This window comes from Lissotriton helveticus, chromosome 12 (assembly GCF_964261635.1).
Source record: "Lissotriton helveticus chromosome 12, aLisHel1.1, whole genome shotgun sequence".
In the NCBI taxonomy this organism is placed as follows: domain Eukaryota; kingdom Metazoa; phylum Chordata; class Amphibia; order Caudata; family Salamandridae; genus Lissotriton; species Lissotriton helveticus.
This window is the reverse complement of record NC_136073.1, coordinates 359,340,153-359,359,107: the sequence shown is the minus strand read 5'-3', so window position 1 is coordinate 359,359,107 and position 18,955 is coordinate 359,340,153. Positions and strand designations below refer to the sequence as shown.

The 18,955-nt window shown below is 47.2% G+C and overlaps 1 pseudogene; it reads right to left on the bottom strand.

The window, feature by feature from the left end:
- LOC144799096 (histamine H3 receptor-like) overlaps positions 1 to 16,922 on the bottom strand; it is an 85,494-nt pseudogene extending 68,572 nt beyond the window's left edge.
- Positions 16,923 to 18,955: the final 2,033 nt, after the last annotated feature.

The window sequence follows — 18,955 nt, the reverse complement described above, 5'->3', positions numbered from 1 at the left end:
CCAGTCATTAAAATTGTTGACTTGATGGAAGTAAGCCAACCGGTAAATACAGACTATAATTTCTTGTATCTGCTGGATTGGGTGATTGTCTTCTTTATTCTCTGCCCACCTTCTTATGGTGAGGCTTTTGGAATTGTTCATATTGGTGTTTTCGTCAGTGAGGTCAAATGGTCATATTATAATATTTCTTTTTCGGTACAGTTCCTGCTGAAACAAGCTTGTGCAATTTTGCTTGTAACATTTACCCACCACGGACACTCTGATGCTGACTCTTCTCAGGAGTGCCCATTTTTTATCTTTATGGTGGGTACATTGATGATACATGGTTTACATACTTAGCTTCTCCTCTGGGTATCTCTCAGGTACAGCTCTCTCTGTTCCTTTTTGCTGGGAACAGATCATCCTTTTGGTTACTTATTCCATGCGACAAATGTTTGTTTTTATACATGGTTTACATATTTAGGTTCTCCTTTGCGTGTCCCTTAGGCACAGCTTTCTCTTGTCTTCTTTTCTGGGAACAGATCATCCATTTGGTTACTTATTCCATGCAACATATGTTTGTTGTTATCCTTATACTCATCTCTCTTATCCTATGCCCCTTTGAGCATGATATATCACGTTACCTCTCATATGTTTCTCAAACTCTTTCTCCAAATTTCTCTGCAGTATATGTTCTCTCCCCTCTTTCTGCTATATATGTTATTTGTATTTATTTATGTAGAACTGTATATTTTATTGTAGTGTTGTATATAGATGTAAAGTCATGTGAATGTTTGAAAAAATATGTTAGTTAAGATGTTATGTCTTGTTGACCTAGTGATTATGTGGTCACTCATTGTGATATAATTTATGTACATAGCAGTTCTGTCTCCATGGTTATATATTTTGTATTTATTGTTGTGATGTTGTGAAGTCTCTGTCTGTATCGTTTATATATATATATATATATATATATATATATATATATATATATATATATATCCCAACACTAAAGTTGAGCCCTCTGTGGGAAAAAGCAACACAGTCGGAAATTTGGATCCATTTCATTCAGGATCAGATGCAGCATGAGACGCACTCCGGCACAGGCATCTCACTTGTTCCTTGCCAAACCGGTTTCGGGATCGTCCTCCCTTTGTCAATGGCAGCTGTTCACTCAGAGAGCCTGGCGTGCACTTTCATACTCAAGAGCCCGCCCATGTGGGCGTGTCCAAACGGAATTGTGGTTCTTGTAGTGCTTGCGATATGCCTCAAGTGAGTAGGTTCTGCGTGGCAGCAAAGTCGAATAAAAGTTATAAAACCCCTGTGGGCTGATGCTTTGTGGCGTTGGGCATCCTGCTGTGATTAATCATCTGGTCACAGGACTCCGACCTCCCGGAGAGATGACACCGCTTGGCGCCATCACGGGTCCGCCCTCGAGCGGCATACTTCATTCCCGCGGCTGGACTCAGGCCGCAAAACATCCCAACACTAAAGTTGAGCCCTCTGTGGGAAAAAGCAACACAGTCGGAAATTTGGATCCATTTCATTCAGGATCAGATGCAGCATGAGACGCACTCCGGCACAGGCATCTCACTTGTTCCTTGCCAAACCGGTTTCGGGATCGTCCTCCCTTTGTCAATGGCAGCTGTTCACTCAGAGAGCCTGGCGTGCACTTTCATACTCAAGAGCCCGCCCATGTGGGCGTGTCCAAACGGAATTGTGGTTCTTGTAGTGCTTGCGATATGCCGCTCGAGGGCGGACCCGTGATGGTGCCAAGCGGTGTCATCTCTGAGGGAGGTCGAGGTCCTGTGACCAGATGATTAATCACAGCAGGATGCCCAACGCCACAAAGCATCAGCCCACAGGGGTTTTATAACTTTTATTCGACTTTGCTGCCACGCAGAACCTACTCACTTGAGGCATATCGCAAGCACTACAAGAACCACAATTCCGTTTGGACACGCCCACATGGGCGGGCTCTTGAGTATGAAAGTGCACGCCAGGCTCTCTGAGTGAACAGCTGCCATTGACAAAGGGAGGACGATCCCGAAACCGGTTTGGCAAGGAACAAGTGAGATGCCTGTGCCGGAGTGCGTCTCATGCTGCATCTGATCCTGAATGAAATGGATCCAAATTTCCGACTGTGTTGCTTTTTCCCACAGAGGGCTCAACTTTAGTGTTGGGATATATATATATATATATATATATATATATATATATATATATATATATATATATATATATATATATATATATATATATATATATATATATATATATATATATATATATATTTCTTTTTTCCATATTTATTTGTGTTTATATATTTGTTAAATTTGCAGCCCTGAAGAAGTCCATTACTGGACAAAACAGGTCGGCTGTGGCTTTTTAAAATATTTTGAATAAAGAAGGGACTTGAAGAAAAACACTATGGACACGGACCTGATAATTTGTCATGTGTCTATTTTGTCTTGTTGCTAAGTGGTGCACTTTTGCAATTTGTTTCGAATTGTTATAACCAATGTCACCATGTTTAGGGGAGACGCACATTCACTTTAGCACTGGTCAGCGGTGGTAAAGTGGTCAGAGTCCTAAGGCCAACAAAAAGGTACAACAAAAAATGTAGGGAAGCAGGCAAAAAGTTGGGTGAAGACCACCCTAAGAATGACAGGTCTAACAGTAACACTGCGATTGTTGAAATAGCAGCCCATTTCCTGTGCCACTTATAATGATGTCCTGAAAAGACGAGACAAGTGTAAGATAGCCACATCCACTAATTACAACCAACAGAGTGTGTCTATGAGTAACTGACTGACTGACTGAATTGTTTATAGAGCGCTCGAATGCCGCGGCGTCTTGGCGCTGTGGTGTAGAAGCACAGGGGGGTGTGACTATAGCAGGGAGAAAAGCCATGTTTTTAATGCCTTCCTAAAGCTCATAACTGATCAAAACCTTTATTTCTTATAGTTCAACAGTGCACTGAATCCAGTCCTCAGCATCGATTGCATTTTATAAACAGGTAAGAAATCTAATTGATATTTGAAAAACTACAGTCACTTCATTGGGGGATAACATTTCAACTTTTCTGTAATAGTTCCCTTTGCTATTCTCCATGACGTTGCAGCTTTGGATAACTTTGCTGTAATTAGAATGAAACATTCCTGTTTTGTTAAATCACTCACACTGACTTACTATTCTAATGACCTCATTGCTGAAAACAACTTTTAGCCAAAGCACTTGTCCCTCTGTGTTCAATGGCAAACTCCTTTTTTACGAAAGGAAACTCACTAACCTTTTGGAAAATTGCTAAAATACTCCCATTTCTGAAAAAAGACTGTTGAATGAACGAATGAAGGAATTAGGTGATTTTTAATTACAGCAGCTGCTCCAAAGAGCGTCCCGGTGCTACAGAAGCAAGGTACTACCACAACCCGATTTTCACTTGTTTCCTAAATTGCTTCTCAGTTACGGTCTGATGGAGAACAGAAGGTAAGTCATTCCAGCCCTTAGCCACCAGAAAGGGAAAGGAACAACCTCTGTTCCTGGCACGCATGAACCTGGGCATATTAAACAGGTGGGCATCCGATGACCTCAGGGTTCCAGGCGGAGTATATTGTTAAAACCTGTCTGTGGGATATTTTGGGCCACCAGACTTATAGAGGGCCTTATGGGCTAGCAACAGTGATTAAGAAAATGTATCCTTTTGCACAGGCAGTCAGTGAAGTTGTTTTAGATGGTAAGATATCTACACCGAACGAGGTACCTTAAGAATTAACCGGACTGCAGAATCCTGAAAATTCTGCAACATATTGGCTAGAGAGTCCAGAAGGCCAAGGTGCAGACTATTAAGATAGTTCAAATCACAACAAATACTCCAATTACACTATGTTATCGAGACCAGATCTCAAAATAGTATATTATATAAAAAAGGCTAATGTGGTATGGAATATGCACCTAGCCACTTAGGGAAGGGGGACCATGCTAATCATGTCCCTGTTGAGTAAGGGAAAGACAACTAGTTCTTTTTAGTTACCCTCACACGCCCTAGTGGTGTCACCCCCGGGGGTCAGATTAAGGTTTTTTATATTTAAGTCCCCTTGTCTTCATCTTACTAAGAGCTACCCAACACTGTGGTTGAGCCCACCTCGACTTTTAGGGGTCGGGGTGACCCGATGATGAAGCATGACACCACTAGGGTGTGTGAGGGTAACTAAAAAGAACTAGTTGTCTTTCCCTTACTCAACAGGGACATGATTAGCATGGTCCCCCTTCCCTAAGTGGCTAGGTGCATATTCCATACCACATTAGCCTTTTTATATAATACACTATCTTGAGATGTGGTCTCGATAACATAGTGTAATTGGAGTATTTGTTGTGATTTGAGTTTCGTGGGGAGGATATACTCCAGTCTCCTTCCTCTCAAAACCCCCTTGATCAATGGCTAACTTATCAGTGATCCCTTGTGTATTTTATTAAGATAGTTCACCTTAGGCGTGGTCAAAGCTTGAACTACAGTTTTGTGAATTTAAAAAAACAATAAAACTAAGTATTTTCAGAGTGAGCATATTAGAGCCAAACAAGTGCCAGCATCAGACATGCTGATAAGATCTGTGGGTGAATAGATAAAGCTTTGTCAAACCTCATGCCCTATTTCCTAATTACTGTTGATGGTGGAGGGGGTAGCCAGACCTACAGGCCGCCAATCATTAGATCAGACCTGTTCTGTCCTTCAAAAGAGCAAGACTTTGTTTTTTTTCTGAATTGCATTTCAGGTAGCTCTGTATAATCCAGTTTATAACACTGATAAGACATGCTTTAAAGTGTTTCTGTGTGGAAGCAGAGTCTTTTTCAATTGATAAAACCAACTGTGTGTCATCCGCATAAGAGACAACACTAATCCCTAATGACTGGGTCAGAGTGGCCAAAGGGGCCATGCACACATTAAAGACTGTGGGGCTAAGTAAGAAGCCCTGAGGCACCCACACTTAAGTGCTTTGCTTCCTAATGAGGTCGAAGCAGACACGGATTGCTCTCTATCACAGAGGAAGGACTTTAACCATATTAATGTGGAGCCAGAAATGCACACATCCGCCATCCATTGAAGAAGTGTAATGTGAGATTCTGTACTGAAGGCCACTGATAAGTCTAAAAGAATTAAGGTGCTGATCTGAGCTTGGCCCATGAAGATTTTAGTGGATTCTGAAAACTTTCAACAGCACTGTTTCCATACTATGTTGGGGTCTGAAGCCTGACTATAACAGATGAAGGAGCTTATGCTGCTCCAGATATTCTGATAATTGAATATTGATACGTTTTCTCCAGTGTCTTTGTGGCTGCTGGGAGAAAGGAAATAGGTCTAACATTCGAGAAGATGGTAGAATCTGCAGATGTTTTATTTAAGAGAGGCACAGCCTTACCTTGCTTACAACCAGACGGGACCTAAGCTGTGTCAACAGAAGTTTTAAATACTTAATTACATTTCAAGTGCATTAGCTAGTACATGTGGAGGACAAAGGTCACTTGGGGATCCAAATGTACACCTAACAATGGTTTGCACAGAATCCTCTAGAGTAAACTTTTTAAATTCAGAGAGGGCACAGTTAACTCTTGGGGCAGATACTGGTGGAACATCCCCTTGAAAGAATCTGTGAATTATATAGGATTTAGGTTGAAGAAATCTGCGATGTTTGTTGTAGGCTAAATTATTGTTCTGCGCAAAAAAATATACTTGGACTAAATTGCGCCCCTCTTAAATAAATGTCAACAACTGCACGTAAGCACTTATCCTCAGGTTACATGCAAGGACTATGTTAGGATCGCATCAGACAACTGAGTGCCAGAGGATGTACATCATGCCCCTATTTAAAGACAACAACAGCATGGCGCATGTGAGCACCCTCACTCAGAACACGTGTGAGGTCTGGGCTTACATGCTAGTCATGCGCTGGCAGAGGAGGAACACACTTATCAGCAGGAGCCTCTCATATCCTAAAAACATAGGGTGGAAGGAAGAGCTATCCTCTTGCCAGGTGAATCCTGAAGTAGAAGATGCTGGAAGGCGAGAGCGTCATCCGTGGAGGAAGAGGACAACCGTCATTAAGTTTCAGGGTTAACATTCACCATGTCTGTGGAGGTGATTGCCTTTGGAGCATAAAAGCCAAGGCCTTTGAAGAACAGGGTTGTTCATTAGACAAAATGGCATTAAACAGGAGCAACTCAGGTTCCAGCTTTGTCGTATGAAGTGTGGTGCACAGGATTCAGAGTCAGTTAGGATCGAACTAGCTTGGGATACAAACCACCATTAGGTGTGAACTTCACAAAAGACTAGAAACTACTACCTGCACTCAAGTAATACTACTTTGAAACCTACACTTGATGAAACTGTACTTTTCAACGTTACCTAACTGTCAAAAATAATCTAAAAAGGCATTGCTTGGCAACTACAGACTCATATTATAAAAGCCAGCTTCTTCAGGACATTTCAATCTGGATTTTGACATTGCCACCTCAGGAAACTCCACTGGCTCCCCGTACAGAAGAGATGCCAATTCAAGCAGCTGAACCACCCACACAAGGCTCTACTCAACCAAGGACCTGCCTACATTAACCACCAACTTCCACCAATCATCGAGAAGACTATGCTCTGCTTCCCTTTCACTTGCCCATACTCGCCGCATCTTCTAAAGCAGAAGTGGAGGATACTCTTTCTCCCACATCGCAGCAAAAACCTGGTACAGCCTCCCCACGCACCTCCAGACCATGACCTCACTTTTAGAATTCCGAATGGCCCTCAAGACCTGGCTATTCGAATAAACCTCTGAGACCTGCAAGTGCCTGTATATCCTATCGGGTGATAAGCTGCGCTTTATAAATCCTGATTGATGGATCAAGACAGCTACTCTGCAGGCGGTTGATGACATCTTGAGGACAAGAGATGCAAGGACACTTGGCTCTAGTGCTGAGTGCCAGCAGCCAGGGCCGGACTGGGGCCGTAGCGAGCGGGCACAGGGCATTTCCCCGGTGGGCTGGTTTTGTCACTGGGGGGGCCGGCAATATTGACCCCCTGCAACAAAAGCGGGAGTGGTGCTTCTTGCTAGCACCTCCAGCCCCCGCTTCCTGGAACGGTCGAGCAGCAATCTGCCAGGGCTGCTTGCTGTTCCAGGCCTGACCCTGTCAGCAGCTTTGGATACTGCGGGCCATAGAGCACTCCTGCTCATCCTTTCATCTCACAGTTGCATGGATGGGAAAGATCCGGAGTGGTTTTCATTGTGTCTATATGAAGGTTGCAATGCCTTCAGGCGGGACTTCCAGATCTTCCCACCTGCCAGTTCCTTCTGGAGTACTTCGGGATCTATCCTGTCTAACACCCTGTTCACCTTATAAAGGGAGCTCCTGGGAGATCTAGTAGCCAAGGGTGCAGTGTCCATCCATCAGGATGCAGAAGGCACCCATCTCTACCTCCCAGTGGCATCACAGGCGGGTCTGCACCACCTACACCACAGTTAGTCAGTTACTGAAAGCTGAATAGCTAAGGCAAGTCTAAAATTCAATCCGAGCAGGACTGGGTTTATTCGATTTTCCTCTGGCAAATGTAAATTTTAATTCGCTTTTGGTTTTCCAGTCTGGCAAAAATATTTTTTTATGCTTTTATTGGTCTATTCTGCCCGATCGTTATAGTTCTGTTTGGATTATCACCTAGTAATGCAGACAGATGTTGCTATGGACACAGAGACCGCTCGTTTTAAATGCTCTCTCCTAAGACAAATAAAACCTTTTCTCCTTGAAGCAGCATTCAGGCCTACAATGCAATCTTTTTATGCTTTCTCACACTCACGGTGGCACCGCTTTCGTATTTGTCCTTCCTAAATGTGTTCTCCTCGCACTGAAAGCTACTCAGCGCTGTGGCTTATCTAGGCCATTGGTAAATGTGAACATATTACACACTTAAATCTCTCCACTGGCTTCCACTAGAAGCGCATATTCATTGAACTGAGCCTGCCTTACTTAAGAGGCCTGACAGCTGCATCAACCAACCTACCTAGCAGCAAAACACCGGGGCGCGGGAGGGCAGTGGGCTGCTGGGGGTAAGTTGCTTGTCTGCCTTGGTTTCATCCATGTTAAAGAAATCTTACACTTCTACACAAGCACTTTATGTTGCTGCCCCAACACTTGGTATTTTTGCTCTTCCTTCTGAGAATCCCTTCAACACTTTTTGGGGCAGATTTACAAGCTCCTTGCGCCACTTTTGCACCGCCATTGCGTCACCTCTGTGACGCATCGGCGGTGTAAAGCTAGCGCCGCGTTGTGCCCTATTTACAACCTGATGCATCTAGGTAAATGCGTCACGTTGTAAAGCCCCACGCCACAGGTTTCATGTGGCCGTTCCAGCGCAGGGTGGGCGTTCCAGCGCAGGAACGCCTCGGAAAAGTGCCTGAGTGAAATCTACACAGTCGCTTTTCCGACGCGCTGCGTCAAAACCTTGCGCCTGCTTGAAGCAGGTGTAGGGCGTGACGCACCATGTTGAGGACAGGCCAGGTTGGAACATAGCTGGAGTTGCGCCGCACCCTCGACATAACTCCAGCACTGTACCAACCTTACGCCGGCAGATGCAACAGGCATCTGTTTATCCTTGCACCGTGATGCGCCGCATTGTAAATGCGGCGCATCTTTGGTGGCGCAGGGTAAACTTGCGTCAATCGTCTTTCCTGGCGCATCCCTGCTGATTTGCAGGGATGCGCTAGGAAATGTAAGTCTGCCCCTTAGTATTCAGAAAATGTCTGTGGGTTTTGTGCCAAGCACAGCACACTGCTGGACATTTCCCTGTCTCCGCTACATGGGAGAAGGAAACAACAAACAAAGGGGCGGGTTCAGAAACTGATCATTACTTCCCATCCGGGTCATGGCACGCTCTTGCCGCCTTCCAATAAGAGTACATATAAGAGGAGCAACACCACTATTCTTTGAACGAACAAAAAAAAAGGGCAAACATTTGGAGACACTGGAACAAATACAGAGGCAACATCTGTGAAGGCCCAGATCCCATAATCCTGGGGCATCGGTATAGCCAAAAGCATTTTCATTGGGCTATGAAATGGGTGATGGAGAGGGATGATGGGTGGCTCAAAAGGGGTGGTCTGAAGTGTTTATGATAAGGAATATAATGTATTCTACAGTGCTCGGTTATGCTTTATCTGTATTTTTATTGCTAATAAAAAGACATGTTAAAAAAACAGGTTCCCACTGAAGTTTGTGGGAGTGCAAGCAAAGCAATTGTTTCATTGTGGGATAATAACCGGCATAGGGCGTAGAGCTGTGATTTTGCCACATTGAAATGTTCTGGTGCATTAGGAAAGAGTTGAAGACCTTCTTCCTTTAGTCAGACATGCCAATATTTTAGAGCACAAAAGCGGGAGATATGGGAAGAAATAAAATTGAGAGAATGCGTTTTCCCTATTGACTTGTAAAGAAGCAGATGCAACTTCGGGTGGGAGACAGCCAAAATGAAGCCATGTTTACTCCAGAAATCATGAATCTACTGCCCGAATCCGGTCTGTTGCAGGGTTGGGTTTGGACAAAAAATAGGTCCAGGCTCCAAAAAAAGTGTCTTCCATTAGCAAACCAGATAGCTAAAAAAGTGGCCAACATTTGCAAATCAGACCTGTTTTGAAATTGTAAAGACACTCTGTATGGGCATTGTGTAATGTATGGGAGACTTCATGCATTATGTTTGCTGCAGGCAATGTTTGTGGTAATATCAGGGAAACCAACAGTAGTAACAGGCCTAGCAGACCTAATAACAGGTCCGCCAACTGCTAAAAAACCTGCCCATTCACTTATCTGTCAGACCAGCCCATTGGGCACTGCCTGATTGCCCTACAGGCCAGTCCAACCCTGGTCTGTTGACATGTATGTTAAGTGCTGGCGTCATTAGTTCATGGCATGCTTCAGAGTTTTACAACTGCCCTTAAAATAGATTTAACAAAGTGTAATTTGTCATGTGTTTTGATAATCAGATAGGCAGACAGATAGAAAGATAGAAAGATAGACACATACAGGCTGACTAGATCTTACCGCTTTGGTCACAGAGATGAACCGGTCAAAGCTGATGAGGACGATGTTGAAGACCGAGGCTGTACAGAGCAGGTAGTCCATCACCAGCCATACTTTACACAAGCCCTTCCCGAACCTCCAGTGCCCTGTCAGCACATAAGGGATGTAGAGAGGAATGCAGAAGCCACCTGAGGGAGCAAAGAAAAAAGCTCAGCGCAGCCAGACAGTGTTACGAGAGGAGATTAGTGACCACTAGAGAGAAGGCTGTACACCTTCTAACACCCTTCAGTGCATCCCTGCAGCAGGCGGAAATGTACTATTAAATTCTGGAAAATATAGAACAAGACCTCTACCCTAAGGAGGCTATCTGCCTAATTATGAGTTTGGCGGTCCATAGGACCGCCAAACTCGCGGTGGTAGTTGGGAACTGCCACACAAGTAATCCGACTGCCTTATTACAACTACGGCAGCTGGACTGCCATAGGACTGCAGCAACAGCCAGAGATCCGCGATCCCTGGGGTGGTAGTATGAGGGCCGCAATATGCTGGTGGTGCTGCTGCGACACCGCCAAGCATGTTACGAGTTTCCTCACTTCCATAGATTTCATGGCGGTGAACATGCCATGAAACCTACGCAGTGAGGACACTAAGGGGGCCATACAGGGCCACCTGTTCCCTCATGGCCTGAGGATGCATGCAGGGGAGCACATGGTGGACCCCCGTGTCTGCAAGCACCTTCTTTCCTTTCCTTCATAGCATGGACTGCACAGTCTATGCGGTGCAAGAACAGGCTTTGGCGTTCCCATTGCAGTGCCCTGCTAAGAGGCACCGCCATGGGAACGCCAAAAGGCCACCCGCCAGACCTAAAGATACCTCATAATCTGGCGAGCGGCCGGAGGTGAGGTTTGGCAGTGTGGGGCAGGGCGGTGGCATAGCAGCCTGCTCCCACACCACTAAATTTCATAATTAGGTCCTTGTGAGGATCTTATTGTTCCCCGTCTGCAGTAAGCTTCAGGAGTGGTAGTGCTAGTGTGCCTGAGGATGAGGCGGCTTGTATCTCTGAAGTCACAGGAGGTGTGTCCATGGCAGCATCTAGTTTGGGGACTTGTGTGACTGACAGTGCCTGTAGGAGCTTGTAAAACAACAAAGGAGTGTCGTGAGAGAAGTGTGTAAGCACTAGACACAGAGAAGAAATCTCCCTGAAGAAGTCACAGTGGAAATCAGCGTTTTTTTTTTTTAGGAAGCCCTCACTCACCACCCTGGGTGGTGACATGCTTCATCATCGGGCCCACCAAGAGAAGCCGAATGCCTCCCTGGTGTGCTACAACGCCAGATTACTGCAGAGCAGATTCTTTGTGGCAAAAGTGTCAAAAAGAAATGTGAATTAAAAATGTCAGAAACTGTACCATACAGTAATTTTTTTATTCAATGGTCAGTTTGACATAAGTAAAATATGTGTGGGAAACTTACCAGTTAATGACTCGGTTGTTTCCACTTAAAGTGGGGTCAACATGTTTCTGCCCGTCTATGTGTCATTTACTGGGCTTTCATCAGGACCGTCAGGTGGTGTACCTCGGCGGTATGGGCGCGCTAAGGCCCACCCTTACCAGAGGACGTGAAAGTTAAAAACAAGTGTGTAAAATAAAGTGCAAAAACCAAACAAAAGTGATGGGAAACCTTCAATTTGAGGTCCCTGTACTGTCTGAAAGAAAAGGACATACATACACAAAAGACAAACAACACACAGTTAGTGCGATCCATCTCAAGGGTTTTTTGCAGCGTAAAAACTCTGTGTGGACGTGCTTAAGACTACTGAGAAGGTGATCATGGTGCCATAAACGCTATTTTAGTGCAAGAAAACGCCGTCCTATAGGTGGGAACAGCATAGAAACATGCACTATGTCACGTAGAAATGGCCGTTAGACAGATCGGCCGGTAACACAACACTCGTGGTTAGGCGATCAAACTACCCCGAAAATGGGGCAAAAGGTGATGTAGAGTATGGCGTCAAAAAGGAATAATTGACAAATACTGGACAGGGTTCTCACTTGTAATGCACAAGATCCACACCCCATGGGTCTCGGGAGGGGGGGGAAGGAAAGCGACAATGGCACACCCTGTGGAGGGATAACAAGAAAGGCGAAAACGGAGTTAAAACAAAGGAAAGAGTGTGCGCAGATTACTTATCTGATTGGAAGTGAGGGTGGTCTGGAGATGTTACGCCCGCAACGCCTGCCACCCGTTTTGCCTGTAGGAGACCAATGAGTTGAAAGCCTGCAGGGAAGAGACTTGCTATTTTTGAAGAAAAGTTGTTCTTGCAGTTTCTCAGAGGGGTGAGTGATGAGTTCTCTGTGCAGGAGAATGTGAGAAGCCAGGAGGGAGCATCCGCCGGTGTCATGCTCTCGCCCTTCGCCCCGTCAGAAACCTGTAGGATGATTGCACTTCATGAGGTCTGTCGAGTGGCCAGGGTTCCTTTAGAAGATGGAGAAGATCTAGGATGAGTTTGCACTACCTTGACTTGACCACTGGTGGGCAGCATCTCCATGACCTTCGTGGTGCATGTACAACTCTATAGACTCAGATATGATTAAAAATGTCATGAAGCTGTGGAAGGCTTGGACTCATTGGGCATCTGACAATGTAGTATGTGCTGGATCCATGGTTGGTCACCACTGTATGTCTAACAACCGAGTTAGTGAGAGAGAGTTAACTGGAGCTCCTCAACTCAATTGTAGAATTTGGGGGTAGACTTGGATACGGTTCACAAATAGCTCGTATGCACAGCAAGCTCTTCCTCGTGGAGTAAGTGGCTGCCTGGATACCAGTGGACCTGTGATGTTTTAGTTGGAGTACCCCTATACTGGATTACAGAACCTTGCTTGCTTTACTTAGTTTACCAGCCTGAGAATGGAGTAAGTGATAGAGCCCCGATAATCTGCCGAGGGGGTGGAGGAATCCCCATTCCCAGCACGTTACTGCACACCTCCACAGTGGGGTAGCAGGCGGAGCATGTGGTCCGCCCAGGGGCAGCACGAGTTTTGGGGGCTGTGGCTTCTCCCCTGCTCTTACCCGCGGCCGCAGGCATCACCAGCAACCCCCCCACTCTTACATGCAGTCACTGCGGGCGACGACAAATGCAGGGGCCACCACAGGCGGCCAAAGGTCTAACTACGCCACTGCACCTCCATGGGGGCTGGCTCCTGAATCCCAGAGTGAACCTAGGGCCGGGCTGAGAGTGGCATCAGAGCTTTCTCACAGGGGCTGATCCAACCCGTGGGTCCATGAGGGTCCTGATGAGCTTTTAGACAAACCCCTTCTTTTCTCAGTGCCACCACAAGTATAATCTCCCTTGCTACCACCTCTCTCGCATTGGGTGCTGGCCGTGAGCCACATACAGTGGGAGAAACCCTCTCAGTGGCCCCTTACATTCTCCTGGAACAGAGGATTGCCTGTAGCCAACCATCAGAAAATAGGAGAACAGTCTCAGTTCAAGGCTGCCCAGGCTCTGCCAAAGCCCAGGCAACCCGTCTTCTAGAATCACCTTCAACAGTCAACTCTGAGTCATGACACCCCCTCTTCAGGGCTCAGTCCCGTTCAGGCCCAGGGGAGAGAGGTCAAATACTAACCAAAACACAAGCCCCTTTCCCCAGCCCTAAATGACACCATCATTTGAATGTAAAACACATTCAATATGTTTATTATATTCATTCATTATTTGAAAATGTGTCACCATAATAGAGCCAGCATCTGTACCTTGTAAACTCTGTATTTGTGAATTGTCCGCTACCTTATACATAATGCGAATACGAAAACTGAAAAGACTGTGTCGTTCATCTCTTTTGCATCCTAACATACATTTCTTAGGAAATAGTGTACTGGAAGTTTAAGGCAGGTCTGAATGTAGAGAAGTACATTGAGTGTGGTTTATGAAGTCCCATTATGAGGGCTAAAATCTATTTAGGCAGAAGACAAGTATATCCAAAGTTTTTTAGCCAGATCCACGAGAAATTCCCTAGAATGGATTCATGCTCCTCGATCTGATCTTGCCTACCAGCACCTCATATCAGACTGAGGAGCTTGTTTTACAGACACAGATCTTGTCACTCTAGGCATCCACACCCTGCTCTCCCTGGCCCACTAGCTGTGGCACTTCCTGGTGGACAAAGTAGCTCACTGCAGACAAGCAACTTGGCATCCTGCACAACTGACAGGAGAAAAACACTTTTGTCTACCTCTCAGACCCCATGTAACAATTACCGTTGTTGAGGGAGGGGCATGAGGATGACCTCAGTGCTTCTCCTCTTGTGACCCATGGCCCGCCCCACTCTGAGCAATAGTTATACATACCTGCCAATGATGGCAGTGGTTTCAGAGAAAACAGCTAGAACCTCTGTTAAGTTTGCACGCGTAAACCTGACTGTGTCTTCTGGCGTGCTCAATGCAAACACTGTGCCACCTACTCAGTACATGGAGAAAACTTCCTCCATCCACATCAATTATGAAAATTCAAGCAAACAGAGCGCAGCACAACAAATAGTTACAACTGACTATCATTAGTCAGTAACAAATGTAATTCCAGAAATGAGCAATGGATGGAAAAACAATATAGCACAGTCTTGATCATAGGTAGATCACTTTTCCAAATGTTGACACGTAGATGAAGCATACAAACAGCCGACACGTGTTTCGTCGTTATTCGACTTTCTCAAGGCTCAAGGTAATGTCCGAATGCAGAAATAAATCTGTAAGAACGCCCTTATCTTGTCATTGTATAGGGGTTCAAGGCACTGGCGTAACAAAAAGTGTGGGGGCCTCCCTGCACGGTACTTAGGGGGGCTCCCTCCGGGCTCAATCAGAGAGCTCTCCCGGCCAGAGTTCAGTGCCGTGGGGGCCCCTAGGAGCTAGTGGCCCCCCGCACCGTGTGGGCCCCTCAAGGATGTATTTCCATTTAGATAAGAATCCGCGAAAGAACATAGTTAGCTTGCCAAAGTATGTCAGGTATTCACTCCCAGTAGCAGGTGAGCTAGAAAACTCATTATGGTAGACGAGCAGAGGCTAGTGTGCCAAGCCTCTAGGAAGACCGAGGTCTTCTGTAGTGGTGCATATGTGCGTGGCTCCCTGCTAACAATCAAACATGTGTCGACTGTTTGTATGCTTCATCTACGTGTCAACATTTGGGAAACTGATCTACCTATGATCAAGACTGTGCTATATTGTTTTTTCATACCTGCCAACCAAGACAGAAACTTCACAGTGTGAGGAGGGGGCGGGCATTGTCTCTGCTGAAGCACCTGAGAGGCCCTGTTTACCCTCGCCCCACCCCCAATCACCCTCCTCTAAAACCAGAGAAAAAGCCTGCTGAGACTGGTGCTGACTTAATGGATTTCAGCAGTCCAAAGCCTCGGGAAAAGAAATGGAAATCCCTGTTTACAGTGGTTTTCAGCTTGTTTTCCCTGCCACCGTGTGATATCTGCTCCTCGCTGGGCGACTGCCTGAAGCAGCAGATATGTGTGTCACGCTGTGGCACTGTGTGAGTTGGCAGGTATGGTAATAAAGAGCATATTACACTCTGCACATCTGCTATTTATCACAACCGTATGCAGACTCGTGTGTGCCCCCCTACCTGGCTTGAATCTTGTCAAACACGCAATGTAATTACAGCCAAAACCATGCCTCATAAAATCTCTGTTTTTGTATAGCTTGGCGTACCTAATGAATTGGACTAATTGTTGTGATTCAAGGCGTTCTGAACAGCAGCTGAGCTGTTAATCATCAGCATGTTAGATGTGATCACTCCTAATGTTTATTTTCAATCCATTACCTTTATGGTATAGCCCCCTTAGTGCGTTTTTCCTTTAATTATTCCTCTTTAATATTCAATGTCCGCCAGCTTTTATTTTCTGCAGCTTGTCTGTGCGGTGTTTATATCCTGGGCAATGCTATGTATTCGGTAACAGCAGTAGCTGCACTATACCATCTTACATCTGTTGGGTGGTGTTGACCTATGCGTCCTGAGTAAAATAAGGAAATACATATATAATACATTTATAAAGACGCAACTAATAAATAACAAAAGGGTGGTGGCCCAAAGGTTTTCTTAGGAGTCGCTGGTACCGAACTCCGATATAACTAATTATATCTTCATGAGTGCACCTCCACCTTCATATTCTTTCTTGCACCACACTCTATGCTTCCCGCCTCTTCACCTCACTCTCGGTATCCCTACTTTTTTTTTCTTTGCCACTGTATCCTTTTCTTTCTCTTAAACCTCTTTTTTCCTCTCTTGTTTTTTTAACCCAAGTCTGAAGATGAAAAATAAGTCAGGTCCCCAAAGAATTAGGCGGATGGCAAGCGCCGGACCAAATTAAGCATTGACTTATTCCCTCCTTGGTTTTCCTTTTCGAGGCAGTTGTGTACTACTTGTCCCCAAAGTGCTGCACTGCAGTTGGCACTTTGCACTATTGTTTGCACTTTGCGCTACTGAGCCCGGACTTACCCACTAAGAAGTCTGCGATGGCCAGGTTGAGGAAGAAGAAGTTGCCCTGGGTCCGCAGGCTGCGATCCACCACGAAGGCGAGGATGACGAGCGCGTTGCCCAGGACCGTGGCCAGCACCAGCAACGCCATGAGCACGGCCAGCAGCACTGCCACCGCCGGGGAGAACTGTCCGTGGTGCTGAAGTCCCCGCTCCGCAGCCGCCGCCAGGCAGCCGTTCACACAGGAGCCGTTCACCGGTCCGAGAAACACATCCGCCACAGGCATGGCTGCGGGTCACAGGGGGAGGAGGCGCTGCCCGGGAGCACCCGCGGGCAACAGGCGAGAGTCTCCGGGAGCGGGAGGGAGATCTCTGGAGCCAGATAGACTCAAGGAGCATGCGGGAGACCAGCGGGGCATACGGGACAACTCTAGAGCTTGGGGAGACCTTCAAGGGGAGGCGGGACACACCCAAACCAGGCGGAAGAACTCCAGAGCAGGCGGGAGACTCGAGAAGCAGGCTGGAAATCTCCTGAGCAGGCAGGACTCTCCAGGAGCATCCGGAAACCTTCAGAGCAGCCGGGAGACCTTCATTGTAGACGAGAGATTTCAAACGCAGCTAGGAGACTTCAGGGCGGGCGGGAGACTTCCCGCGTCGGCAAGGGACGGTCAGAGCAGGCGGGAGACCGCAACAGCAATCAGGATTTTTCAGGAACTGTTGGGAGACATCCAGGTCAGCGTGTCGACCTCTGAAGAAAGACGAAGACTTCAGGAACAGCAGAAGACTCCAAGCGCAGATAGGAGTCTTCGAGTGTGGACAGAAGACCCCCAGAGTAGCCGAGAGATCATCAGAGCAGCAGGGGGTCCTCTGGAGCAGGCAGAATTCTCCAGGAAAGGCGGGGAGAATTCCGGCATGCCAACAGACCTTACAAAGCAGACTTGCGGGTCAGACGGGAAACTCCAGGACCAACTAGGAATCTTCAGCAATGGACTGCAAATCACGGAAGCAGGCGGCAGATCTCCAAAGGCAGCGTGAGATCCAAGGCAGGCGGACAACTCCAGGACAGCCTGGCAGACGTTTACGGCAGGCACTAGACTCCAGGAACAGTTAAGAGAATTTCAGAGCAGGCAGGAGACCTTTAGAACAGGCACGAGGCTCCAGGAGCAGGCGACAGACCCCAGGAGCAGCTTGGAGACTTCCGGAATAAGGGTGAAATCAGGGAAATGGGGTGGAGGCATCCACAACAGCAGCGAAAGACCCCCAGAACAGGCGGGAGAATGCACACCTGCCTTAAAAGCACGGGCAGCAGACGAGGAAAGACAGGGAGACCCTTAAAACTAGACAGGAGAGCCAGAAATGTTCCGAGACTAACTAGGAAAGAGACACAGAGCAGTCCGGACACCACTGAGAGCAGCATGCAGATCCATACAGGAGGCAGGCGACCCCCCGAGAAGGCGGGAGGAGGCGTGAAGGCACCAAGGTAGGCGAGTACCTTAAGTTCCAATCCGAGCACGTGTGGTGACTGTCTCTCCCCCGCGAGCCGCGGAACCCGGCTTCCATTCCCTTCAATAAAGCGTCACTCTTTATGAAAGAAGCGCTGGCTGTTAGCTTAGGAAACCGAACACCAATCAGAAGTTTAATGAGCGTGCGCATCTCAGGGACTCAGACCGCCCCCATCCCAGAAGTTCCCCAGGCACCGGGTAGAAGTACAGCCCCCACAGTTGGCTTCTGGACCTCGGCGTGCTGGAGTCCAGCTCCGTGGCCACAGCACCGAGGATGCAAGGGACGCTTAAAGAAAGCCGGGGCTCGTCACCCGGAGATCTCTGAGCCTCGCCCCAGGATTTTATCCCCTTTCTGTCTGGAAGAGCACTGCCTCCTGTATCTCGGGGAGCCTGTCCGTTGACCCCCAGCTGTGAGATTGTGGACGTGTTCCACTCACTACATGAAGCGGCTATGACGAGTGAAGATGAGCTCTGGCAGGCTTCTAGGCACACTGGAGGGCGGCGGGAGTTGGTCTGGAAGGAGGAGAGGTCGGTAGGTGGGAAGAGCAGGGCTTTGTGAAAAGGGCCATCCGCGCCCATGGGGGTGTTCGAAGGTATCAGTAGGTGTTAGGGAGGCGGAGGCAGCCTTCATTCAGCCCACGAGCCGTGCCGTCTCCTCACGGAACTCGAGCCCTTCCCTGGGCGGACACCCGACACATTTCGCCCTAGAGAAATACCACAAGCTGGAGATGGGCATTCGGTGACAGGTCAATGCGCGCGGCCAATTGCGCCCAGGAGCACCCGAATGCATTTCGAAATAGGGTGTAACCGCGTAACCCCGACTGACGAGGCTGTGACAGCCCAGCCCTCAGAGCTGTCAGGCAGCTCATGGCTCTTTCTGAAGACACGGGCACAGCTGGCTGGAGCCCTCTAACGTCCGGTCTGCTCTGACCGGGGGGGGGGGGGGGGGG